Source organism: Staurois parvus, unplaced genomic scaffold, assembly GCF_062004578.1.
Source record: "Staurois parvus isolate SC_StPar_1 unplaced genomic scaffold, SC_StPar_1.0 ptg000336l, whole genome shotgun sequence".
Lineage (NCBI taxonomy): Eukaryota > Metazoa > Chordata > Amphibia > Anura > Ranidae > Staurois > Staurois parvus.
In genome coordinates, this window is record NW_028318132.1 from 2337231 (window position 1) to 2364720 (window position 27490).

The window sequence follows — 27490 nt, forward strand, 5'->3', positions numbered from 1 at the left end:
GGTATGGCAGGATGTGTACAACATGCTTTATGAATTCCCCTACAATCTTTACTGGCTAAAGCTAGACCAAACTGTTAGGATCACCTTTTTCTTGTTTTACTGGTCGTAAGCTGGCCAAGGGTATTGTTAGGAATTTGGAAAACTTCTGACCGCTGGAAACTGACTTCTAGAACGTAGGATAAAAAACCGTCAGTTTGCCACGTTTGCATACCGCGTTTATGAGCGTTTGCAATTAGAAGCATTTTTAAAAGATTACCTCAAGAGACCCTCCCAAATGCCCAGAATGCACTAAAAAATAGTAAATAATTAACAATTTCGGACATTTTGAGAGAAATAGAGAGAGCAGAGAGCAGTATGTGTTGAGATGACCTGTCTTTTCTGGTTGTATTCACTATGGATCCCATCATGAGCATAATGCAGCACGTTCTACCATTTTGTTCCTTCACTTGAAACCTGGAACTGATTGCACTGATGTACTAGGTCCATTTGAATACATGGAAAACGCTTTGCATTTATTTTTGATGAAGAAAAAAGGCTCTGGACAGCATCTGGATATGGACCTGTCAAAAAAAGTGTCTAAACGCAAACTCTTGTAAACACGGTTAACCGCGTTTACAGGCATTTCAAATGCCGGTAAAATCTACTCCTGAATGCAATTTTGCTGCGTTCAAAAAAAGGACTGTAAACTCAACTGCCTGTAAACGACTGTAAATGACTATGTGTACAAGGACACATAAGAAAACATAAAGGAGAGTTCAGGGGCTGCTGAAAAAAATGCTCAACAGCTCCTGAACATCAGTTTAGCAGCTGCAGTGTACATGAGCCCTTATAGTGTGACATTGTGTAAATAGCCTCAAATGAGAACTGTATTTCTATTGGTGATGGGAAAAAGATGCTTGGCAGATATGATGCGTCATGTTGTGTTTTTCACATCTTGACATAAGAGACCACAAATAGATTTACAGTTGTGTTCAAAATAATAGCAGTGTGTTGAAAAAAGTGAATAAAGCTCAAAATCCTTCTAATAGCTTTTATTTCCATACAAACAAATGCATTGTGAACACTACACATTCTATTCCAAATCAAAACATGAAGAAAAATATATCAAATTTGTGTTGTTCCTCTAAAAAATATTGAAGAGGAGTGAATATTAGACTGTTCAAAAAAATAGCAGTGTTTGTATTCTTCTTTACAAACTCAAACATTCACTATATAAACTGAAAAATGTTTGAAGATTTTGCTTTCCTTTGAATCACTTAATATTTAGTTATATAAGCACTGTTTCTGAGAACTGCTGTACATCTGTGTTGCATGGAGTCAACCAACTTCTGGCACCTGTGAACAGGTATTCCAGCCCAGGATGATTGGACTACATTCCACAGTTCTTCTCTATTTCTTGGTTTTGCCTCAGAAACGGCATTATTGATGTCACCCCACAAGTTTTCTATTGGATTAAGATCCGGGGATTGGGCTGGCCACTCCATAACGTCAATCTTGTTGGTCTGGAACCAAGATGTTGCACGTTTACTGGTGTGTTTGGGGTCGTTGTCTTGTTGGAACGCCCATTTCAAGGGCATTTCCAAATTGTAACCTCTTCAGCACATGTATTTTTTTCAACAGTGGGACTTTGGGGGGGCTTCTTGCAGATAGCTTGGCTTCACATAGGTATCTTCTAATTTTAACAGTACCCACAGGTAACTTTAGACCTTCTTTGATCTTCCTGGAGCTGATTGTTGGCTGAGTCCTTGCCATTTTGGCTATTCTTCTATCCATTCGAATGGTACTTTTTCGCTTTCTTCCACGTCTTTCAGGTTTCGGTTGCCATTTTAAAGTATTTGCGATCATTTTAGCTGAGCAGCCTATCATGTTCTGCACTTCTTTATATGTTTTCCCCTCTCCAATCAACTTTTTAATCAAGGTACGCTGTTCTTCTGAACAATGTCTGGAACGACCCATTTTCCTCAGAATTTCAGAGAGAAATGCACTGTAACCAGCATGTACAACATTTGCTGCCTTCCTTCCTTAAATAAGGGCAATAATTGCCACCTGTTTTTCAAAGAATGAATGACCTCACTAATAGAACTCCACACAGGTATTATTTTGAACATGCCCCTTTCAATTAGTGATTCAATTACACAGAATCAGCACCTGCTAGTAAATTATTTGCCATGTAGAAATATCATTTCTACCAAAAACAGTGATTGATCAGGTTAGTGATGTCTGACTGCTATTATTTTGAACACAACTGTATTTATATACTTTAAGGTTTTTAGTGCTGTTGCATTAAATGGCAACAAAGATAAACTAAATCTGGTCCATTGTAAATTAAAAGTATTTTCTGGCATCTGTTTATTAAATTAACAGAAGAATTAAGGAGCTAATTGTCATTTCTACTAATTTGATCGCTCTTTCTTGTAAAACAACTTGACCAGAAATAAAAGGAATTTAAAAGTGTACATTATGCCTTTTGGTCTATTCAGTAAGTGCACAAAAGATCCTTTTTGATACTGCTAGAAATTAGGTACTGTCCTATGCACTTTATAGTCTCATCTCAATCACTATCAGCCATGTCAGAGTTTTTCTTTGTGAACTACAGCACACTTCCCTCCTATCCAATGTACTGTAGGTGAGGAGAGTAGAAAGCGTGTACTATCCTGTAGGTGAGGAGAGTGGAAAGCGTTCTGTTGTCCTAACAATCTTCCTGTCCTAGTGTGACAATACTTTTCCTCCATTGATAAAATAGAGTGAATGAGAGAAAGTGTTACTGGTAGCTTCCACATATCTGAATACTTGTAAGCTGATATACAGTCAGGTCCTTAAATATTGGGACATCGACACAATTCTAACATTTTTGGCTCTATACACCACCACAATGGATTTGAAATGAAACAAACAAGATGTGCTTTAACTGCAGACTGTCAGCTTTAATTTGAGGGTATTTACATCCAAATCAGGTGAATGGTGTAGGAATTACAACAGTTTGCATATGTGCCTCCCACTTGTTAAGGGACCAAAAGTAATGGGACAATTGGCTTCTCAGCTGTTCCATGGCCAGGTGTGCGTTATTCCTTCATTATCCCAATTAAAATGAGCAGATAAAAGGTCCAGAGTTCATTTCAAGTGTGCTATTTGCATTTGGAATCTGTTGCTGTCAACTCTCAAGATGAGATCCAAAGAGCTGTCACTATCAGTGAAGCAAGCCATCATTAGGCTGAAAAAACAAAACAAACCCATCAGAGAGCTAGCAAAAACATTAGGTGTGGCTAAAACAACTGTTTGGAACATTCTTAAAAAGAAGGAACGCACCGGTGAGCTCAGCAACACCAAAAGGCCTGGAAGACCACGGAAAACAACTGTGGTGGATGACCGAAGAATTCTTTCCCTGGTGAAGAAAACACCCTTCACAACAGTTGGCCAGATCAAAAACACTCTCCAGGAGGTAGGTGTATGTGTGTCAAAGTCAACAATCAAGAGAAGACTTCACCAGAGTGAATACAGAGGGTTCACCACAAGATGTAAACCATTGGTGAGCCTCAAAAACAGGAAGGCCAGATTCGAGTTTGCCAAACGACATGTAAAATAGCCTTCACAGTTCTGGAACAACATCCTATGGACAGATGAGACCAAGATCAACTTGTACCAGAGTGATGGGAAGAGAAGAGTATGGAGAATTTAAAGGAACTGCTCATGATCCTAAGCATACCACCTCATCAGTGAAGTAGTGTCATGACGTGGGCATGTATGGCTGCAAATGGAACTGGTTCTCTTGTATTTATTGATGATGTGACTGCTGACAAAAGCAGCAGGATGAATTCTGAAGTGTTTTGGGCAATATTGTCTGCTCATATTCAGCCAAATGCTTCAGAACTCATTGGACGCCGCTTCACAGTGCAGATGGACAATGACCCAAAGCATACTGCAAAAGCAACCAAAGAGTTTTTTAAGGGAAAGAAGTGGAATGTTATGCAATGGCCAAGTCAATCACCTGACCTGAATCTGATTGAGCATGCATTTCACTTGCTGAAGACAACACTGAAGGGAAAATGCCCCAAGAACAAGCAGGAACTGAAGACAGTTGCAGTAGAGGCCTGGCAGAGCATCACCAGGAATGAAACCCAGCGTCTGGTGATGTCTATGCATTCCAGACTTCAGGCTGTAATTGACTGCAAAGGATTTGCAACCAAGTATTAAAAAGTGAAAGTTTGATTTATAATTATTATTCTGTCCCATTACTTTTGGTCCCTTAACAAGTGGGAGGCACATATGCAAACTGTTGTAATTCCTACACCGTTCACTTGATTTGTATGTAAATACCCTCACATTAAAGCTGACAATCTGCAGTTAAAGCACATCTTGTTCATTTTATTTCAAATCCATTGTGGTGGTGTACAGAGCCAAAAAATGTTAGAATTGTGTCGATGTCCCAATATTTATGGACCTGACTGTATATTACATGTTTTATTGGATTTAGATATGTTTTAAATACAGAATAATTAGTAATGGTGAGCCCTGACATATTCAAAGCAAGCGGGCTAAAATGTTAGCCGAATCAAATTTGTAACTTTATTTTTAACTTGACTTCCTCGGGTTTTGTGTTTGTTTTTTTTTTTTTAGTATAAATTGAAGCTTTCATTCCTTTTCTATCCAACATGGTGTATTTGGATTTTGACAAGTATGCTACACACCTTATGCATGCATTATTTTACAGATGATGCTTCTTATTAGGCCTCGTAATTCAGCATTTTGATAATGTACACATTCCTGGAATTCAATACCCCTTGTATCGTAATTATTACTTTCGCCTGCAAACAGTTTTTTTTCTCCTCAGGTGTCTGGGGTTTTTTGTTTTATATTTGGCAGATAGTCACAGAACAGTGATGGCCATCCAGATAGATTGAGGGCTTTTATATGCAGCTCTCGGATCTTTGCTTTATGATTAGGAAAAAATTGAGCTAAAATATATATAAATATAAAGTTCAAGCCTTGGACCTTGGTAATATGTATAGAATGTTTATTTATTATTATGTTATGGCATTAAAGTGGTTGTAAAGGCTGAAGGTAGAAAACCTTCTGTGTGCTGCTCCCCCCCCAGGTCACAGCTCCCCCTAATATTTGCCTGAACCTGATCCCAATCCAGCGATGTGCATGGGAGCCTCAGCTGTTCTGGAACTCCCTCTCCTCATGGGCTGTGACAGTAGTGGGAGCCATTGGCTCCCACTGCTGTCAATCACAGCCACTGAGCCAATGAGGAGAGAGCAGGGCACAGGGCTGAGCTACAGTTTTATGTCTTTTGGATGCATAGAGTAGGGTTTGGGAGCTAGCATGCACCAGTGCCCCCATAGCAAGCGGCTTATTAGGGGAACTGATATAACCAACTGTGATCAATCAGCGCAATCACACTCCCCACCTATATCCAAAATATTAAATACCTATTTGTTGCTTGCTGAACACAAAACAAGTGGATCCCACTTCACTATCTAAATATATTCACATATTACTAGTGCAGTGCATTTCTCTAAATTAATAATTGATAGAAAACAAATACTCCTGTGAAAAACATATACAAGTGATAAACTAAAGAGTCCATAAACAATCCCCTCAGTGAGGTGTATCACTTCTGTGAATATCTTCTTCTTTAGTAATATTCAGTGATCCTCCACCACACCAGGTGAAAAACCTGCTCATCTCAAGAAAAGAAAATATGCGCTCATCTGGGTGTACTCAACTCCTCTCGCCTTCCAATCACTCTATCAGGCCAAAATTGATCTCATGCAACAGACCAAAAAATAGTGCTCTCTGTATAACATTTTATTGTATCCCCCACTAAAATAACACTTACAAATATAAAACATAAAAAGCATAAAATGTGTATCCACATCCAGCTCACCACTCCGCTAGCAAAATAGTGGCAGAGTGGTAACACAGTACTAGATCCTCCTTCCTAGAAGCATTGTACCTCCTTTCAGGGCTTCCTCAGTAGGTGGTGAGCCGTTCTAACACAACCTTTTTATAGTCACACATTCCCCCAACTTATGTCCAATTGGTCAAGGAGACACAGGAAGTGAGTCATCATCGTTGGGCAGAAGTGCCAATACTGGCCTCTTCGCCACCCGTGGACTGCACACGCACCACCGGAAGCACACCCGCGGCCATCTTAAATGAGGGTAATAGGAGATTCCCACTGAACACCGGCATCGGCAGTGCGTCTTCATCCCTGGGCGGAAGTGCCAATACTGGTGCCTCTTCTCCGCCCACGATCCTTATGAGTTATAAGTCCCTGAGACGAAACATATCAAGGAAGTGACGTCAGACACAATGAAGGAACCGGAAGTGGCAACTCGGGCATTTTGGAAATTGGAAAATCTGACCCAGACGCTTCTGCTAGCTGCTGAGATTCTCCAAGAGGTTTGGCATGTAGTGTTATCTTATCCAGACACTTCTGCATGGGGTTTTTGGATTAAGAGATTTTATCCAGACGCTCTACTGCTTAGACTCTGCATTAAGGTTTGGAGATAAGAAATCACATCTAGACGCTTCTGATAGCTGCTGAGCTCTGCAAGAAGTTTGGGTTATGAGAGCTGTGGTGCTATTTATCTGTTTTTAAAAATAAGAGCATAATAAAGTGTTACTTATTTATACCATACGGAATTACATTATATATCCTTTTTTATATATGATGGGTACTATGAATACTATTGAGTAATCCTGCTCAAGGTCCTGATGACATCTAGGAGCATTATCCATGAGGCTATGAGGACAACTCAATGAACATATCCAAGCTGGATTAGCTTTCCTTGGATGGTGTAGTGCTGTTTCTTTTGCCATCTGGTAAGGGTATTCAGTCATTACACTATAGAAGTGTGCACTACTACTAGCACTTTGATTTTTTGATTTGTTGGGTCACCAGAGTGTTTCACTAGCATGTTTTTTTCACGTCAAGCACTTGATTCACATATATGGTCACGTTTGATGTGGAGTGACACTTATGTTGTATTGGATTGTAAATTATTGTTTTAAGGATAATACACTATTTTAGTTTCCTTTTTTTTATGTTTTTTTTTACATAAAAACATAAATGATGAATAATATGCATATACCTGGGCTGTATCATTACAATTCCCGACTTAAATCAAAATGCACATGCAGAAAAGCATATATACTGACTAAAACACTCAACTATTGCTGATAAAACAATTTAAATCAATATTAAGACCCCTAGGTGACAGAACCTTGGTTTCTAAAATTCCCTCTGACTCAAAAATCGAAATAACCTCCTCTCCAATGTTGTGTTTTTTTTTTTTTTTTTGTAAATTCTTTGACAGATCACGGCAACAGTACAACCAATAACAATAGCCCAACAGAGAAACAAAACAGAACTACATGTTTCCATAATCATGACAGAAGAGCAACATTTATCCTGACAAGATAAACGTGTCGTTAACCTAAACAATCATTGCACCTAGTATTATGTTTGATCATGGCCAGAAACAGACATCTAAAGATTTGTGGCATTAAAGTCAAACTACTCATTAAAAGAGGAGTGTCTGTGCCCCAAGCTTCACCTCTCATTTTTCCGATTTTCATCCTAAAGTAGCCCAAGACAGAGCCAAGAAAGGTGAAAGACTAGACAGCAAGAGAGAAAGAAAGAGGAAAAAAAAGGGGGGGGGGAGGAGAACAGAAAGAAAAGGAGAGAAAGAGGAAGAAAGAAATGAGAAAGGACAAGCCAAAAAAAGGGAATGCATTCAACACCATCCCCTCCCAGGCCCACCCCAATCCCCATCAGAATAATGAATGAGACCCTCCAACGAATCACACCACTAGAGAAGCATATTCCTCTGACCTCTCCAATGTTTATTATTCCACCCCCTGGAATTTTAATCTTGTAGGGTCTTTCCCATGGACTTCTCTAAAATGTTTAGAAACGCTAAACATCCTTCTTACCTTTCTTAATATTATTATGTTCCCTAATCCTCACATGTAAAGGTCTAGAAGTACACCCAACAATGGCATTCCATCATATACACCACCCCTTCAGTGGTACACGTGATAAAGTCCTTCAATTTATAGGAGGAAGCTGTGACTGTTGCCTTAAATTTACAAATTTCTTTTTTGATTAACTTTAGATGTTCTACTTGTAGCAAACTTGCTCATCAGAGTTGGGCGCGGAGTTCCCCTTTTTTTATTAGAAGTATTCCTCAATCCTTTATTCCCTACCCCCTCCCTTCCTGAGAGGCACAGGGACAGATGTGTAAGTGTTAAAAGTTGCTGGCAGGCTGGAGCAGCAGGGGGGCCAGAGCTACAAAGCCCCCCCCCCCCCCCATAGAGACAGCAGACACTCTGTCCCAAGGTCTGTGTAAAATATCACACCTCCTAATTAAGATAAGATAGTTTTCTCCCAGGAATTGAAAGAGATTGTAACCTCATAAAACCTAACAGTTAAAGGTGACAGAATGAAATGAACATTCCTCAAGTCAGGTTTTTCCCCTATGTTTCATGTCATGGATTATGACAGATGTTGGTTCTAATTCAGAGTTCGCCCGACTGACCCCTCCTAAAACAGCGTATTGGCCAGTATTCAGAGCCACCCCCGCCCCCTGCAGGGGGACTTTAAAAGACAGGCTGGCAAGACTAAAAAATTAAGCTAAAGAGATCTCCTAATTTTTAACATGGTAGCAGCAGGAGATCAAAGATCCTTCGCTCTGCAATTTGGATCTGCTTACCTTAAGGCTTAACATGGCAAGTAACTTAACCTTTTAACTTCTTCCTGTTATCTCTTGGCTGTGATAGGCTGTTTTTATATATAAATATATATATCTAGTTACATTTTCTTTGTAAATATTTTATTGCACCTGTTTGACTCTTTTAGTAATAAATCTTTCTTTCTGAAAGTGTTAAACTGTTTCTAAGCGCTTACTTGCAATTCACGAATTCCTGCCTTTTGAAGAGACGCTACTGTGTTTGTTTAATCCTCTGCCTAATCGGCCTGTAATGACCGTATTGGACAGGCGACTTTTCAACCATTACAGTGTATATTTGATAAAGAGAGTTTCCCCTTTCTCTGTACAAAAAGTGGTGGTGGCAGTAGAGGGTTAGTTGTGTAATTAACCCGACCCATTAACAAGCGCATTCAGGCTGCAGGCACAGATTGTAGACCATTAGCTGGACAATCGTTGTGCAGGGCGCAGCTGAGTGAGGCGTTGTTACGCACATCACCTAGCGGTTTTAGATCGGCCGGTCGTTTGGTCATGAGTTTGGTGAGAAGGTCTGGGGTCTGACGCCGCGGGCGTGATGTATTATTATTAGTCTCGGTCGTGCGATTGTTGCATGTTGAGGGTGGCGATCAGGCGACCGTGACATATTGTTGGCAGCGTATGTGGGATAATTGCATTAAGAGCTTCAGTGCAGTGTTAAAAATTGGCTCTGCACTGAAGGATTGTAACCTTTGTGGAAACAGTCCTTAGAAACAAGTGGTGCATATTTTACACACATATATATATATATATAGAGAGAGAGAGAGAGAGACAGACATATAGCAACAGCTCCTTCCTTTTCCTACTTTCCTATTCTATCTTTGCTTGCAATTATGCCTGGTGTAGCAGAATACGAGAAAATGAGCAAAGGTGATTTGAAGGCAGCATGTACCTCACGAGGATTGGACGTCGGTCACAAAAATCGTGAAGATTTGATTAGTGATCTAGTGGAGTATGATATCCGAGCAGATCAGAACTCTGGGGAAATTGAACATGAAGAAGTTTCCGCTACCCACATTTCCAGTGGCTCAGAGATGGCCTCACAGGATGGGCATCCAGAGACTGACACTGGAAGATCACCAAATGTTATCGTCACACCACCGCCTGAGCGCGCCAGCACCGTGGTGCCTGTAACCAGCAGGGACTCTCCTCAGATGCAGGAAGCCCTGAAACGCCTCATGGAGACAGATCTGGAGGCATACCTGCGGTTCCTTGAACGCCAGGCTGACAGAGAAGCTGCAGAACGCCAAGCTGAGAGAGAGGTGATGCAGAGAGAAGCTGATAGTCGGCACAAGCTGGAGATGGCAAGGCTCCAGCCACAGCAACCGGGTCAGAACCTCGGGTCCCTAGATCACAGGGACACCACTCTTTCCGTGGGCGCAGCCAAGTTTCCAGTGATGGAAAAGGACAGTGACATTGACACGTACTTACTGTCCTTTGAAAAAACGTGCAGTCAGTACCATGTGCCCCCAGCTCAATGGGCTCGGTACCTGACACCAGGGCTACGAGGCAAGGCCCTGGACGCGTTTGTTGAATTGCCAGAGGGGCAAGATGATGATTATGAACTTTTAAAAGCTGCCATCATCCGGAAGTACCAGATGACCCCGGAAGTGTACCGCAAACGGTTCAGGTCCATGCAGAAGGGACCTGGGGACTCTTATACGGATGTGGCAAGTCGCTAACGCACCACATTCCGACAGTGGACTAGGACTGAAAGCTGATTCTTATGAGTCTTTGGAAGATCTCATGATACGAGATCACCTCTTGCACATTTGCCCAGCAGACGTCAGACAGTTTGTCTTGGAGAGGGAGCCAGCATCTACTAAAGCTGCAGCAGATCTGGCAGATACCTTCGTCCACACGTGGGTGCCTGACCCTCGCAAGGCTCCTCCAAACAGCTGGAAAGGAGGGAAATCGTCCCTAGCAACCTCTCCTACTTCGCAGAGTCAAGCTTCTCCTCCGCCCACACCTGCAGCGATTGGAGCCAAGCCATTCCTGCCTGACACCCGCAGATGTTTCACCTGTGGGAAAGCCGGACATCTCAGGACGCAGTGTCCTGAGCAGAAGCAGACGACATCATCTGGCCAGCCGGCCAGCAACTCTTCTTCTGTGCTGTTCGTTCACAGGAAGATGTGGGTAACCCCCGCCAACTTGCAGCCCGTTACCGTGGGCAACCGGTCTGCATCTGGTTTCCGGGACACCGGGGCAGAAGTCACCTTGATCCGGCCAGAGCTGATTGAGCCAAGGAACCTCATCCCAGGAAAGTTCCTTACCTCCACAGGAGTTAGGGGGACCCGTTCACGCATACCCTGTGCAAAGGGATTCCTAGATTGGGGTGTGGGAAGGGGGATAAGAGAGGTGGGGGTCTCGGACGAAATTCCCACACCTGTTTTGTTGGGTGCTGACCTAGGCACCCTTGTTTCGTATTATGCCCCTGCCGAGAATACCCGGAAGGGCCCCCTGGAACTCTCTGGACAACCCAAGGTACTGTGTGCAGATGTTGGGGTAATGTCTGGGCCGCCTGTGGATGGACAGAGGGAGGGGGCTGGGAATGGAGTGGGGCTACAGGATTCTCCATTAGCTGGAGAACAAGAAGAAATACCCTTGCCTGGGGAGGTATCGAACTCATGTGTCATTGATATTATGAACGTGACTGTTGATAATCATTGTGATGACAATGGGGGTGATATTACTAATGTCAGTAACATTGATAGTAAAGTCAGGAATGTCATTAATAATGTCGGTAAGCTTGATAGTGAAGTCAGTAATGTCGTTGATAATGTCAGTATTGTTGATGGTAAGGTTGGTAATGCTAACAATGATTGTGATATGATGAGACAAATTATGTATTTTCACTGTTGGGGGTCACCCACAGTGCTGTGACGGGGGCAGAGGTACAGTCTCTGGGGGCTGAGCAAGGGGATGGTCTGGAAAGGCCTGTTCCTTGCCCGGGCCCAAAAGATTGTGCCTTGATAAGTGTCCAGCCGTTGGCTTTGCATCGGACTTGGCAGCGGGCTGAGACTTGTAGTTGCACGCCTCAGGCAGCACTGAAAAGCGATTCCCAAAGGAATTTCAGAAGTCCGCTAGCTGTGAGTTGCCCTGCTAAGAAGGGTACACAACAGCTGGCTGGGACTTGTAGTTCCACGGTTCAGGCAGCACTGAAAAACGATCCACAACGGCCCTTTATAGGCCATCTAACTGAGGTTTGTAGTCCCACAGGGAAGGCAGCCGGGGAAAGTCCTTCATATGGAGATTTCAGCTTGTGGCTAGGACTGAGCCCCCCTGCTGGGAAGGGTAAACAAAAGCCTGACAGGAATAATGGCCTATCCCCAGGGGGGTGGGAGTCTGAAAGCCTGTCAGTTGATCTGACTTGTCATGGTGTGTCAACAGGCAGACAGACAGATGTCATAGGCGGGGACAGCATGCTTGGATTACGAGTGCAAAGGGGGTTGATGCTTGGATTACAGAGAGAGGGCTGCAGGGCCCAGATCCAATCACCCTTCCTTGCCACTCAGGTTCCGGAGCTGCTGGCCAGGCCTCTGATAGATGGTGTCTGGATCCAGAAGGTGCAGGCTGACTGGGCCACAGAGGCCAAGGGAATGGCACAGTCAGGAAGCCAGGGGTCAGCTAGAGTCTGGGCATCCCCGGTAGTCGCGGTCTTCAAGCAGGATCTGATGACCAGGCTTTTTGAGGACCTTGGAAATCTGAGCGCCAGCCCTGTGGTTGTTGCCTGCTCCATGCCCAGGAGCCATGAGGTAAAGGAGCATCCAGAAGGTGCCTGCTGTTTTGCCATCATGGACCTGAGCAAGGAGCATGGGCCACCATCTCTAACCCAGCAAACTCAAGACGAGCCAGCCTTCACTACCCCATGTGGCTTGCCTGAATCCACGGGAAAGCTAGTTGGGGTTGAGAACGCATTGACCGCCTCTCCAGCGGTCAGGAATGGCCCGCAATGCGGAGTGGAACCGGGTGCAGTTGCCCACTTTAGGGGCCTCGTGGTGTTAGGCCCTGTCTGGGAAGAGCCACTTGGGCCCCTGTCACTATTCAGGAACCAACTGGCCGTGCCTAGTCTGACAGTCGAGAAGGGTAACTGTCAGAGGGGCATGTCAGTGGTTCAGTTTGGGAACACACCGGTAGGAAGAGACCCCCAGAGGTCTGGGCATGGGGAGACTGAGGCAGTTGTGGCCTGGTCTGCTCCCCAGGCCAAACAGCAGGTTACGTCAGTCGTGGGTGCAGCTGGCTACGGTAAGACGCCTGGATGCGACGATCATGGCGCAGCTGGACCTGTGACTGACCTAGCAGACAGGAAACTGGAGGAACTGGTGTCCTGGATGCTAGCAGGTAATGAGGACTGTCCATCTTGGATGAAGGTACCTGTGGACACCGCTGGGAGACTAGGTCCAGAATTCGCCTGTCCGGTTCTGGTGCACACAGGCGCTACTACCTTCAGGCCAGATGTAGTCCTAAGCCTGAGGAAGAAGATAGGGGAGGGAAATCTCCTTCTCTACCTCGACAAGAAGCTACATATTAATATGTTAGCAAATGACACCCCTGAGCCGAAGTGTTTTGTGAACAGGTGGGCACCCCGGCAGTTGCCACGGTATTCGGATCACCACAGCCAACCGGTGCCCACCCGTGACCACTCACTTGGTCGGCCCAGCAGTGTTGCTGGAGAGAACGGCTTCCTTTTCAGAAGGAATTCGGTTCTCCCGCAGTGCAGCGGTACCAGGACGACCCAAGAGGAACCTCTGGACAGAGGTTGGTTGCGTCAGGAGGGGACTTGTAGTCCCCTCCCTGGCAACTACCTGAGAGGGAGGTGTAGCAAATTTGCTCATCAGAGTTGGACGCGGAGTTCCCCTTTTTTATTAGAAGTATTCCTCAATCCTTTATTCCCTACCCCCTCCCTTCCTGAGAGGCACAGGGACAGATGTGTAAGTGTTAAAAGTTGCTGGCAGGCTGGAGCAGCAGGGGGCCCAGCGCTACAAAGCCCCCCCCCCCCCATAGAGACAGCAGACACTCTGTCCCAAGGCCTGTATAAAATATCACACCTAATTAAGATAAGATAGTTTTCTCCCAGGAATTGAAAGAGATTGTAATTTCATAAAACCTAACAGTTAAAGGTGACAGAATGAAATGAACATTCCTCAAGTCAGGTATTTCTCCTATGTTTCATGTCATGGATTATGACAGATGTTGGTTCTAATTCAGAGTTCGCCCGACTGACCCCTCCCAAAACAGCGTATTGGCCAGTATTCAGAGCCACTGCCCCCCCCCCCCCCTGCAGGGGGACTTTAAAAGACGGGCTGGCAAGCCTAAAAAATTAACCTAAAGAGATCTCCTAATTTTTAACATCGTAACAGCAGGAGATCAAAGACCCTTCGCTCTGCAACTTGAATCTGCTTACCTTAAGGCTTAACATGGCAAGTAACTTAGCCTTTTAACTTCTTCCTGTTATCTCTTGACTGTGATAGGCTGTTTTTATATATAAATACAGTGGGGATCGAAAGTTTGGGCACCCCAGCTAAAAATGTGTATTAATGTGCGTAAAGAAGCCAAGGAAAGATGGAAAAATCTCCAAAAGGCATCAAATTACAGATTAGACATTCTTATAATATGTCAACAAAAGTTAGATTTTATTTCCATCATTTACACTTTCAAAATAACAGAAAACAAAAAAATGGCGTCTGCAAAAGTTTGGGCACCCTGCAGAATTTATAGCATGCACTGCCCCCTTTGCAAAGCTGAGACCTGCCAGTGTCATGGATTGTTCTCAATCATCGTCTGGGAAGACCAGGTGATGTCAATCTCAAAGGTTTTAAATGCCCAGACTCATCTGACCTTGCCCCAACAATCAGCACCATGGGTTCTTCTAAGCAGTTGTCTAGAAAACTGAAACTGAAAATAGTTGACGCTCACAAAGCTGGAGAAGGCTATAAGAAGATAGCAAAGCGTTTTCAGATGTCAATATCCTCTGTTCGGAATGTAATTAAGAAATGGCAGTCATCAGGAACAGTGGAAGTTAAAGCAAGATCTGGAAGACCAAGAAAAATATCAGACAGAACAGCTCGCAGGATTGTGAGAAAAACAATTCAAAACCCACGTTTGACTGCACGATCCCTCCAGAAAGATCTGGCAGACACTGGAGTTGTGGTACACTATTCCACTATAAAGAGATACTTGTACAAATATGGTCTTCATGGAAGAGTCATCAGAAGAAAACCTCTTCTACGTCCTCACCGCAAAAATCATCGTTTGAACTTTGCAAATGAACATATAGACAAGCCTGATGCATTTTGGAAACAAGTTCTGTGGACCGATGAGGTTAAAATTAAACTTTTTGGCCGGAATGAGCAAAGGTACGTTTGGAGAAGAAGGGGCACAGAATTTAATGAAAAGAACCTCTGTCCAACTGTTAAGCATGGGGTTGGATCAATCATGCTTTGGGGTTGTGTTGCAGCCAGTGGCACAGGGAACATCTCACGAGTAGAAGGAAAAATGGATTCAATAAAATTTCAGCAAATTTTGGATGGTAACTTGATGCCATCTGTGAAAAAGCTGAAGTTAAAGAGAGGATGGCTTCTACAAATGGATAATGATCCTAAACACACCTCGAAATCCACGGGGGATTACATCAAGAGGCGTAAACTGAAGGTTTTGCCATGGCCTTCACAATTTCCTGACCTCAACATAATTGAAAATCTATGGATAGACCTTAAAAGAGCAGTGTGTGACAGACAGCCCAGAAATCTCAAAGAACTGGAAGACTTTTGTAAGGAAGAATGGGCAAAGATACCTCAAACAAGAATTGAAAGACTCTTGGCTGGCTACAAAAAGCGTTTACAAGCTGTGATACTTGCCAAAGGGGGCAGTACAAGATATTAACTATGCAGGGTTCCCAAACTTTTGCAGACGCCATTTTTTTGTTTTCTGTTATTTTGAAAGTGTAAATGATGGAAATAAAATCTAACTTTTGTTGACATATTATAAGAATGTCTAATCTGTAATTTGATGCCTTTTTGGAGATTTTTCCATCTTTCCTTGGCTTCTTTATGCACATTAATACAAATTTTTAGCTGGGGTGCCCAAACTTTCGATCCCCACTGTATATATATCTAGTTACATTTTCTTTGTAAATATTTTATTGCACCTGTTTGACTCTTTTAGTATTAAATCTTTCTTTCTGAAAGTGTTAAACTGTTTCTAAGTGCTTACTTGCAATTCACGAATTCCTGCCTTTTGAAGAGATGCTACTGTGTTTGTTTAATCCTCTGCCCAATTGGCCTGCAGTGACCGTATTGGACAGGCGACTTTTCAACCATTACAGTGTATATTTGATAAAGAGAGTTTCCCCTTTCTCTGTACAAAAAGTGGTGGTGGCAGTAGAGGGTTAGTTGAGTAATTAACCCGACCCAGTAACAAGCGCATTCAGGCTGCAGGCACAGATTGTAGACCATTAGCTGGACAATCGTTGTGCAGGACACAGCTGAGTGAGGCGTTGTTACGCACGTCACCTAGCGGTTTTAGATCGGCCGGTCCTTTGGTCACGAGTTTGATGAGAAGATCTGGGGTCTGACGCGGGCATGACGTCTTATTGTTGGTCGCGGTCGTGCGATTGTCGCATGTTGAGGGTGGCGATCAGGCGACCGTGACACTACTCACTAGGCATTTCCTACATGTGTAGAAACCTTTAAAATCCAAAAATACTTTACATACATTATTACATACATTATTAGAAGGGGGGGTCTATTACACGCAGGGCAATTAAATTCCTCAAACAAATTTGGGATGTTCCGGTAATACTCCTTTTAACACCCTATCAATCTTAAAATATCCCAGCACTTCCTTATAATATTCTGCACCTTTTTTGACTGTACATTATACTGTAATCTAAAGCAATCCTATATAAATCCATTTCTTTTTTTTATCCCTCAAACTCCCTTCCTGGTCCTCAATACGTGTTTCTCTTTCTAAATTCCTGACTTCTTCCATTTTTATCTTTTATGAATCGCCTATCATAACCTTTCTGTACAAACGTTTTTTCAAAAATCTCTGCTTGCTGCAAAAAATCATCTTCGGTGCAATTTCTCCGCAACTGGACAAACTGCCCTTTGGGGATATTAAGAAGCCAGGGTTTATAACCCATTCCTATCTGTCGGTTTACAGTATTTCTTGGTATAAATACCTCCTTCCCTCCTCGAAATCTCCAAATCAAGAAAAACAGTACTACTTTTACTGTATTTTCATGATAAAACAATATTCCTATCATTGGAGTCTAACTTTTCCATAAATGCCCGCAGACTACTCTCATCTCCCACTCATATCAACAGAAAGGAGTAGATAAAATAGTGCTCAACAGCCATGCCTTGATAAAACTATTAAGCAGGTAGGCTATACTCCATATTGATGTTTACTTTTCAGTTTGGATTGAATTGTGGTTTTAATGGTAAAATAATAAACTGAACTCACATTTCTTCTGTTTGGGAAAAGTAAAAGGAATTCACATTTTTCCAAATGTGCCCCAGGCACTTCATGGCTGAAGTTGGTTGGTTTCATAAATGACCTAATCCTGCCATGGTCTGATGGATCATACAATGCCCAGGCAAAGATTGGAACATTTGGGGCTAACCTTAAAAGTCAAAAACAAATTCTTCCAACCTTCAAAGTCCTTGTTAAACTCTGGTATTATGGTAAATCTGTGTGACCTGCACAGCCCATCACATAAAAGAGGGAAATAAAGTATTAACTGCCTTTAAATGCTGTCATATTAGTACGAGTGTTATTGGGTAATGTTAACCATTTGCCACCCGCCCTATGGCTGAATGGCGGGCAGCAAATGTCATCAGCGTTCCGGGTGGACGCCATATGGCGTCCTCCCGCACATGCGCAGATTGCGCTCCTGCAGAGCGGCGCAGCGACGCGATCTGTCACCGGTCGTGTACCTCGGACATGGCCGATGACAGATCTGAGTATCGGCCCCGTTGCCAGTACCATGTGACCTGCTGTGAACAATCAGAGCAGGTCACATGACAGTTGTATACAATGGATGGCTTCATTCATGCCATCCATTGTATACTACTGCCTAGCTATGAATGGTCACAGCTAATCACATGCACATGTCATGTGATTAGCTGTGGCCAAATCGCAGCTAAGCACAAAAAAAAAACAAAAAAAAAAACCCTGAATGAATCGATGTCATTCAGGTAAATGCTTGCTTATAGCAAAGTAATTCTTTGCTATAAGCAAATTGTGTAAGAAAAAAAATTAAAAAATACTGATCACTTCCCCAAAGTAGTACAATGTTACTATGGTAACATTGTACTACTTTGGTCATAGTGAAATATGAAAAAAAAAATCTTGAAAAAACAAATTTAATAAAAAAAAATGAAAAAAATAGATATAATTTTTTTTTTTCATACTGTCACCAGTCAGTGTCCCTGATCACTGCCATGCCAGTTATATGATGACGCTGTACTGCACTGGTGACAATATGTAAAAAAAATAGTGAAACTATTTTTTACATTTTTTAATTTTCCGAAAAATTATGACAAAAAAATACAACTTCAAAAAACTCGCCATGCCTCTTATGAAGTACGTCAGACTGTCTACTTTGCAAAAAGGGGTCATTTGGGGGATATCTGTACTGTTCTGATATTCTTGGACCTCAAGAAACTAGATTGGCCGTCAGTACTTCAGCATTGATCAATATTCAGATCTATACCATAGTTTGTGAACTCTATAACTTTCCTACAAACTAAAAAATACATCCTAATTTGGGTTATTTTCACCAAAGACATGTAGCAGAATACATCTCGGCCTAAATTTATGAAGAACAATTATTTATTTGCAAACTTTTATAACAGAAACAAAGAAAAACTTTTTTTTTTCCCAAACTTTTTGGCTTTTTTTGCTAATTTAGCAAAAAATAAAAACCCCAGTGGTGATTAAATACCACCAAAAGAAAGCTCTAGTTGTGTGAAGAAAATGATAAAATTTTAGTTTGGGTACAATGTTGTATGACCACGCAATTGTCAAAGTGTGAGAGCACTGAAACCTGAAAACTGGCCTGGGCAGGAAGGTGTAAATTTGGCCGGTATTGAATTGCTTAAATCATGACCATAGTAGCTTTAGCAGAGATCATTTTTCCTTTTTCACCAAAGATTGTTTTAAAAATTGGAATTTGTCTGTGGCAATTGGTTCACTTAAAGCAAACCTTGCAGAAAATGGTCTGCTCAAATTGTCTGAGTCCTCTGCTCATTACAGATCAACTATTGTTAGTAGGTGTAGAATGTACTTGTATTTCTGGGTAATGTAGTCCATGTCCATTGCAAAAATGTTCTCTCACAAGATTTTGGCTGCTTTGTATTCATCAGAATCTTGCTGGAAGAAGTGCAACACCATTCTTCCTTAGGTGCTGCAAAATGGGGCTGTGGTAGCAATGAACCCAGTTTTTTCCAAAAGGTATCTTTAAAAAACCTACCATTAGTAGGTAAGTTGTGAAGGGGAAGAATTTGTGGACAGTATAAGCGGATCTTACATTTTACTGCATTGTATTGTTTGGAGAAACTAGATTATTTATATAGTTTAATAACGGAATTGGTTAAACTCACACAAACTCACTCACCCTGAAGCGTTCAGGTATATTTACTAAAGGAGATTCCTATCTTCACTCTATAAATTGAGTGAGGATCAGTTTAGTTATCCAGTCATGGGAAAAGTAGATTCCAGTTTTCTTTTTCATTTGCATGTGATTGGGTATGCAAAGTGAACAGGAATTTCTTTGTGATTAGATTATTCTCAACTTCTTTCTCTTCTTTAGGAAATCTGTCTTATTGCCTTGGTTTTTCTCCGTGGGGTTGGGTAGGTGGCGAGAGAATACCATATCTGCAAAATCTCACGTTTCAAGGATTTCAAATACTAGATACTACATAAGTACTGCTCAGCTTATGGTTGCCCTACAGTACCTTGAAAAAGTATTCATACCCCTTGAAATTTTCCACATTTTATCATGTTACTTACTGGCACTGATGTCTATGCAAATCGCACCAAAAGCACTACTGCATGCACTACTTTAGAAGTCGGCGCGGCTCCGACAAAGTCAGAACCGCCCCTGCATAAGGTTGACATGCTAAACACATGAAGCGTTTTACGATTTTTTTCTTGCACCAACATTCCTTCAATTCCTTGCTTTTCATTTATTCCATTTTTTTTTTTTTTTTACTTTTATTATCAACTATTTTCATAAATTTAAATTACAAGCTGCAGGTTATGGTTACATCGCAACTGAAACCTGCAAGTACCCTAGCAGCTTCTGCTACCAACATTCTCTGAAGAAGAGCAGCACGTCTATGGGCATCCCACTGCCCTGTTAGTCTATGGGCGCTCCATTCTGTCACTCCTTCTATTGGCTCCCCTTTTTTTCCCAATGCCTTTCTATACGGCCAGCTCTGGGAAAGGTCCCCTGCCACTAGAGGTGAGGATGCCAATGTGCGCCCCTCCCCCGAGCTCCTTCATTCAGGAAAACTAAAAGGGAATCCAGGGAACAAATACGATAAGCGCTCTCTTACACCCTGAGCCCCCGGTCACATCAAAACCAATTTCAAAACTGGGTGACCTGCTGACACCGATGTTTATGCAAATCGCACCAAAGGCACTACTGCATGCACTACTTTAGAAGTTGGCGCAGCTCCGACAAAGTCAGAACCGCACCGATATGACCGCTGTAATAGCGGACAATAGTGTGCGACTTGGCATACAATTTTGAAAGTCGCATGCCGAGTTGCACCTGACGTGACCGGGATGTAAGGGGCATGCCAGCGTGGGTGTTCTCATAGCGCACCTATAGGACAGACCACTCATTTCAATTTCAGTTTGTCCCCTCATTGGCGGGGTGCAGATTACAACGTGGAACGATATAGAGAAGATTAGCCCGCCCCTGCGTAAGGTTGACATGCTAAATACATGAAGCGGTCCACAGTTTTTTTCTTGCACTAATATTCCTTCAATTCAATGCTTTTCATTTATTCCATTTTTTTTTTTTTCTCTTATCAACTATTTTCAAAAATTAAAATTACAAGCTGCAGGTTATGATTACATCGCAACTGAAATCTGCAAGTACCCTAGCAGCTTCTCCTGCCAACATTCTCTGAAGAAGAGCAGCACGTCTATGGGCATCCCACTGCCCTGTTAGTCTATGGGCGCTCCATTCTGTCACTCCTTCTATTGGCTCCCCCTTTTTTCCCAATGCTTTTCTATACGGCCAGCTCTGGGAAAGGTCCCCTGCCACTAGAAGTGAGGAATCCAATGTGCGCCCCTCCCCCGAGCTCCTTCATTCGGGGAACAAATACGATAAGCGCTCTCTTACACCCTGAGCCCCCGGTCACATCAAAACCAACAACCATTCGGCAGATTCAAGCAGTTGGATTGAAAACTTGTCTGCATCGGTTTGTCAGTATGCTGTTTTCATTTACAAACAGTTCTTTAAAGTGTTACTAAACCCAGGATATTCACTATATCTGGTCTCCCACAGCACACAGAACATGGACATGCAATTATTTTAGTAAATATAAGCTGCTAATTACCTTTTCTCATCAGCAGTTAGAGCAGTCTTGTGACTTCTTTCAGTGTCCAGCAGAGCACTGGTTAATCTTGCAGGAGTTTTTATTCTGCTCTGATTGTCCTATGAGGCTGCATAACCCCTGACCCCATGTCTGGACAGTGCTGATTGGCCCCATCTGATCACATGCACCCTCCTAGAAAAAAAACAAAACTGCATCAATCTACATCAAATTGTGTCTCCTGGAGTTTTGTACTATCAGCAGATGAATTGGGGATAATAGAAGAAAGGGAGGATCAGAGAAAACAGAATCAAGCAGCCTTTTTGTGCCATGTGGAGGATTAACCTGTTAGGTTCCACCATGAGTATTACAAGTAGTGATGCACTAAAATTAATTTTCTTGGACCGAACCCAGAAATTCAGGATGCATTTGGCCAAAAACTGAAATGGACAGTTTTTACAAAAAATTATTTTTTTTATATTGAATTGTATAGCATTTAACTTTTTAAATAACCACTTCCCGCCTGGCCTATAGTAAAATGACGGCCGGACGAGCCTCTCCTCGATCCAGGAGGGCGTTATATGACGTCCTTCCCGGACCGTGCCTTGCATGTGCCCGCAGGGACACGCTGTGGTGAGATCTGTCACGGGCTGTTTACCTCGGACACGGCTGATGACAGATCTGTGTACCTGCCCCATTGCCAGTACCATGTGACCTGATTTGACCAATCACAGCACGTCACATGACAATTGTAAACAATGGATGGCTTCCTTTCATGCCATCCATTGTATACAAGTGTGTCTAGTTGTGAATGGTCACAGTGATCACATGCACAGGCTGGGCCAATCAATATTGCAGACAGGGTGGCTTGGGAGCGAGCCCACATGGGTGCCCCCATGGAAATCGGCTTTCCATGGAGGCACTCACCGAAGAGGAGGAGCCTGGAGCAGCTCTCCCTGGTCTCTCCCTCCTCATTGGCTAAGTCACAGCAGCAGGAGGTGTTGACTCATACTGCTGTCAGTCACAGCCAGTGAGAAGGAAGTGGGTGGCTTGGGAGACAGAGGTGCCTTCGGAGCAAGCAGGTACGAGTACCCCCAGAGCAAGCAGCTTGCTCTGGGGGCACTCGGGGGGGGGGACAGGAACGGGAGAGAAGGATCGAGGCTACTTGAGACCTCCAGGGCTACTCCACTGCACAGAGCAGGTAAGTATACCATGTTTGTTTTTATTAAAAAATTAAGGAGTAATGTTACTTTAAAGTGGTTCTAAACACACGTTTTAGAGCAATCTTAAGGCTACTGGGAAACTGCTTACACTTTAATAGCTGTAAACCAAGTAATGTGAAACACACAGTAGATACTTGCTTTGATTTTTGCACCATGTACTCTTTATTCTGGGCTATATTATCTTAGTATGAGACATAGCCATGTCTAATTCTGAACCAATATGTAGCCTTGATACAGAAAGGAACAGGACACACAAGATGAAGCTTTCCATTACTTGGTTACTAATTATTTGCTAAGTACCCTTGAGACAATTTTTTTCCTTGAGGCAAAGTGAATATATTATTTCCTCTTTTTGCGATGTCTGGCTATAATAATTTCAAGTGAAATAGCACAGCATAGGCTAATTTTATTCAAATGTCTTTTTGTATTAGAGACATTAACCGCATTGATTATATGAAGTTTGATGTTAGCCAGCAGGATAATTCATGTATAAACTTAATTCCCTTTTGCTTTTATAGCTACTAAATTTAGGCTACAAGAATTAACACATGTTTTAGAGCAATGTGTTTGTTCCCAGATTAGTAAATTGTTTAGAACATAAAAAGGATTGGTGAAGAATTTTATATTTGCATTCGGCATTGCAAATTAAAGTACTAGGTATGGAATTGGTAATGAGCAAAGTATACTGCAATGTGGATTTCATATTATGTGTAAAAGGTACATTTTTTTTCCAAATACAGTAATACCTCGGTTTACAAACGCCTCGGTTAACATAATTTTCGGTTTACGAATGAAAATCCATTAAAAATAATATCTCGGTTTACAAATTTTTTACAGATTTTTTTCACAATACGAAATGTATGTCAGTGCTGATTTTTAAATGCAATTTCCGGCTTTTCTTTTTTTCTTCACTATAGCTGACAGAATTAGCTGTGACTTTCACCGGAGTTAATGGAAACTTTGTTTCTTTTAAGAAACTAAAAGGAAACATTGTATCGCTTAACTCGGGAAATAAACTAAAATAAATCTTTCTTTCTTTTAGCTAGGCTGAAAGTGACAGTTGAATTTCTGAGCTATAGTTAAGAAAAAAAAAGCGGTAATTACATTTAAAAACTGGCACCATAATAAATTAAAAAAATAGCGTGGGGTACCCCTCCCATCCATACCAAGCCCTTCGGGTCTGGTAAGGATTTTGAGAGGAACTCCCACGCGAACATTTTTTAAAAATGGCATGGGGGTCCCCCCAAAATCTATACGAGACCCTTGTCCAAGCATGCAGCCCGGTAGGTCAAGAAAGGGGGGGGGGCGAACGAGCGTGAGCGCCCCCCCTCCTGAACCATACCAGGCCACATGCCCTCAACATGGGGGGTACTTTGGGGCGGGGGTGGCTCCCCCCCAAAGCACCTTGTCCCCATGTTGATGGGGACAAGGGCCTCTTCCCCACAATCCTGGCCGGTGGTTGTGGGAGTCTGTGGGCAGGGGGCTTATCGGAATCTGGAATCCCCCTTTAACAAGGGGGCCCCCAGATCCCAGTCCCCCCCTCATGTAAATGAGTATGGGGTACATGGTACCCCTACTCATTCACAAAAAAACAAAAAGTGTAATGTGAAAAAAGATAGGACACGGTCTTTGACAAGTCCTTTATTTAAAGAAAAAACTAAAGAATGTCCTCCGCAGTAGATCCAACACCAATCACGATGCCCACCATCACCGCCAGTGTTGCTGCCGACCCGAAAAAATTATTTTAAAAAAAGGCTCCGATCCTGACGATGGCTTCCAGCCTTCTGCCTGTTCTGGTGGTTTGACAGTTCTTAAATATGTAAGGGGTGTGGCCACCCGGGGACATCACGCAGGTGACCCCACCCTATGTGACATCAATGTGGTCTGGTATGGTTCAGGAGGGGGGGTACTCGCTCGCCTCCCCCCCCCCTCTTTTTCTGACCTTCCAGGCTGCATGCTCGGATAAGGGTCTGATATGGATTTTGGGAGGGACCCCTACGCCATTTTCTTTTAAATTTTGGCATGGGAGTTCCCCTCAATATCCATACCAGACCCGAAGGGCTTGGTATGGATGGGAGGGGGGACCCCACGCCATTTTTTGAATAATTTATTTAATTGCCGGCAATTCTTTTACATTCAGCTGTCAGTGGGGAACCCCCGCTGACAGCTGAAACATTAAAACATGGTTGTCACTACTAAAATACCGCATGACTTGATAAAATAACTTATGCTGTATTTTAGTAGTGTTTACTTTTTTCTGACCTCTGGAATGGATTAATTGGCTTTCAATGCATTCCTGGGAAACGGCGTTTCGGTTTATAATTTTTTTGCTATCCGAAAAGTCCTGCAGAACAAATTAAATTCGTAAGCCGGGGTATTACTGTGCTCTCAGTGCTTTATTGTAAGATGTACAGCTTCACCCATTTTTGTCAGTTTTGAATGACGTGGGACATGGTTCATTCTCTATATGTCTCTCATGCTCTCCAACCCTGACCAGGAACTAGCCCGCTGTCTTTGGCCATCCATATCACCTGGTGCTTAGCTTAAAACTGAGCTTTCTGGCCCTCCTACAGAAGTAGGTATTTTATTCAGTATTCTCCAAAAAAGAATGAGTAACATAAAATGCTGCCGGCATTTTCAACACCAGGCAGACAGCTAAATACATATTTGAAATACATATATAAGAACTGTATTACAAACCTGTTATCAATATTTGTAATTTTATGAGCCATCAAGACTTCCCTGCTAGACAGCTGTGCTGTGACCTAAGTAAATTTCTTCCCTGCAGTCACATGTACCAATATTTCTGCTGGGTGCTGCATATCTGGATACACCCAACATTTATGTAGTTACTGCCTGCCAGAATATTCTGGTGGCCCACACGGTGAATGTTGTTCTGACTTTTCACTATTGACACCAATATAAGGAGGTACATCACTATTGACCAACAATTTAAGGGGACACTGCCCTGATCATTCTGCACAGTGCACACCCCAGACATACTCCTAAATGCTGCAGTCTGTAAGATGTGCTGTACATACATACCCTATTCTTTCCACTCTATTTGTTTTGTTGCAGGTTATATACTCGTGACTGTTGTACAATGCATACCCCTCTACAATGTGTTCATGTTGTTAACTTTTTCGGGTTGCTAAATTGTCCCAAACTATTTTATGAGGTTTTCCTATAAGCAGTGGTGTCGCTATGGGGGTGTGGACCACACCCGGGTGACACCCGCCAGAGGGGTGACACCAGGGGCAGACTGACCACTAGGGCACTGCTCAAGTGCCCAGGGCCAGTAAGGAGCTCGAAAAGCAGTGCAGATGCCAGCATAGGGGGGTGGGGATTCCGAGTTTTAAAAAATCTCTTCTGATCCCTGTGGCAAGGAGCAGGTTTACTATGAGACCCTCCTTCTAGCACTCAAGAGGAAGATGGCTGTGGAGTTCTATCTTGCCCAGCATACCAACATTTGTCAAGAAAAGTGCCTTCCACACACCTGCACACAGCTCAGTTGCTCCACTACTTCAACAACAAACACAGGCAACTGGCAGTCCTCCCACCCAACCCTCCGAGATAGGTGAGTGCATGGCGTCCCCTGTGGGGGGCACTGGGGGTGATTTTCCCCACACACACTAAACAGATTCATCCCAGAAACCTATGGACTGACAACACTTGGGATCATAGGGGGGCTCTGCAATCATTGGGGTGTGAAAGGGAGGCTCTGCTATCACTAGTATATATTTGCTATCACAGGGTTAGGCCCCTTTCACATGGGGTGGACTTTGTCAAGAGTCCACCTGCTCAGCGGGGAATCTGTCCACTGATGCCCACTAAGCAGGTGGATAACGGGTCTGTGTTTATGCAGGGTGGACACAAGCTTAGCCTGTTCTCCTCTATGGGTGTCTGTTTTTAGCAGATCAGATCTGATCAGATGTAGGCAGGTGTAAATGGACACATGTCCGTTTACACCCACCACTCCATAGAGGAGAATGGAATGTGGGAGGGGGTGACACCATGTTTTACTGCACCAGGTAACACCAACCCTAGTAATGCCACTGCCTTTGAGATGGGCTTAGACAAAGAAAGCATTTGCAGTCAGAGTTTAATTTTTTAAGAATGCTACTTAGTTCTGAGGTTTATTTCAATGATTCTTATTTGCGTAATAAATAAGTAATAAGGCATGTTTTGTGTTTACAATTACTGAATGTAATTCATTATATTTAGGGAATAGGCTTATGTTGTATTTAATCATGCCACCTTAGGTCACATGCATTGCTCCAATTCATTTACAATTCTAGTGCTGTGCCTGCCTTCTCTTCTCTCCTGTAAGCATGTTTAGGAAGGGAGACCAAAAACACTTTGCATTGCACAAAAGTCTGAATCAAAAGTTGCTTCGCTTCACTCTCAATCTAAGTTCTGCTGTGCAGAGATCTATGGTAGGCTGATATCAAAATTCAGGTACTTGTGATTGTTATATGTGAAAATATATTCTGTTTAGGGGAAAGCATAAATGGATTAAACTGAGTTTTTCACATCTACATGGAGATCAATTTTTAGTGTATCTCTATTGAAAGAGAACCCTGTTCTGGGGAACCCCAGGAAAAATCTTCACTTCCTGCAACTTCCTGTTTGTTGCTTAACATAATGGTTGACTTCAATGTCCAAAAGAGAATTTCTTGACGAAAATTCAGATGCACATTTCAGAGTTTAAGGGTTCTCCCACAGCCTTAAAATGCTGGAACAAGGTATATAGGGATACTTAAAGTTGTCTGCTTTGCACTTTTTAAATAGAAAACAAATGTGAACTGGAAGGTAGTGGATATAGGTTTTTGCATATAAGTTTCTCTAAGATTAGGTGTTGGTGAACTTTGTAAGAATAATTATGAAAGGGAACATGTGATACAGATACATGTACTGCCATTTCGGACCCCTTTTTTGAAGATAAAAAGTTGTTGGTTGTCAT

The 27490-nt window shown here is 42.7% G+C and overlaps 1 protein-coding gene and 1 non-coding gene across 3 annotated transcripts in view; both read left to right on the top strand.

Annotated features, from left to right (window-relative positions):
• Positions 1 to 27490, top strand: part of SGSM1 (small G protein signaling modulator 1) — a 283179-nt gene that overhangs the window by 62981 nt on the left and 192708 nt on the right. The window lies entirely within an intron of this gene.
• On the top strand, positions 20622 to 20728 carry LOC149457078 (U6 spliceosomal RNA). The gene has a single exon (XR_016313754.1). It is a non-coding gene; the product is annotated as a U6 spliceosomal RNA (small nuclear RNA).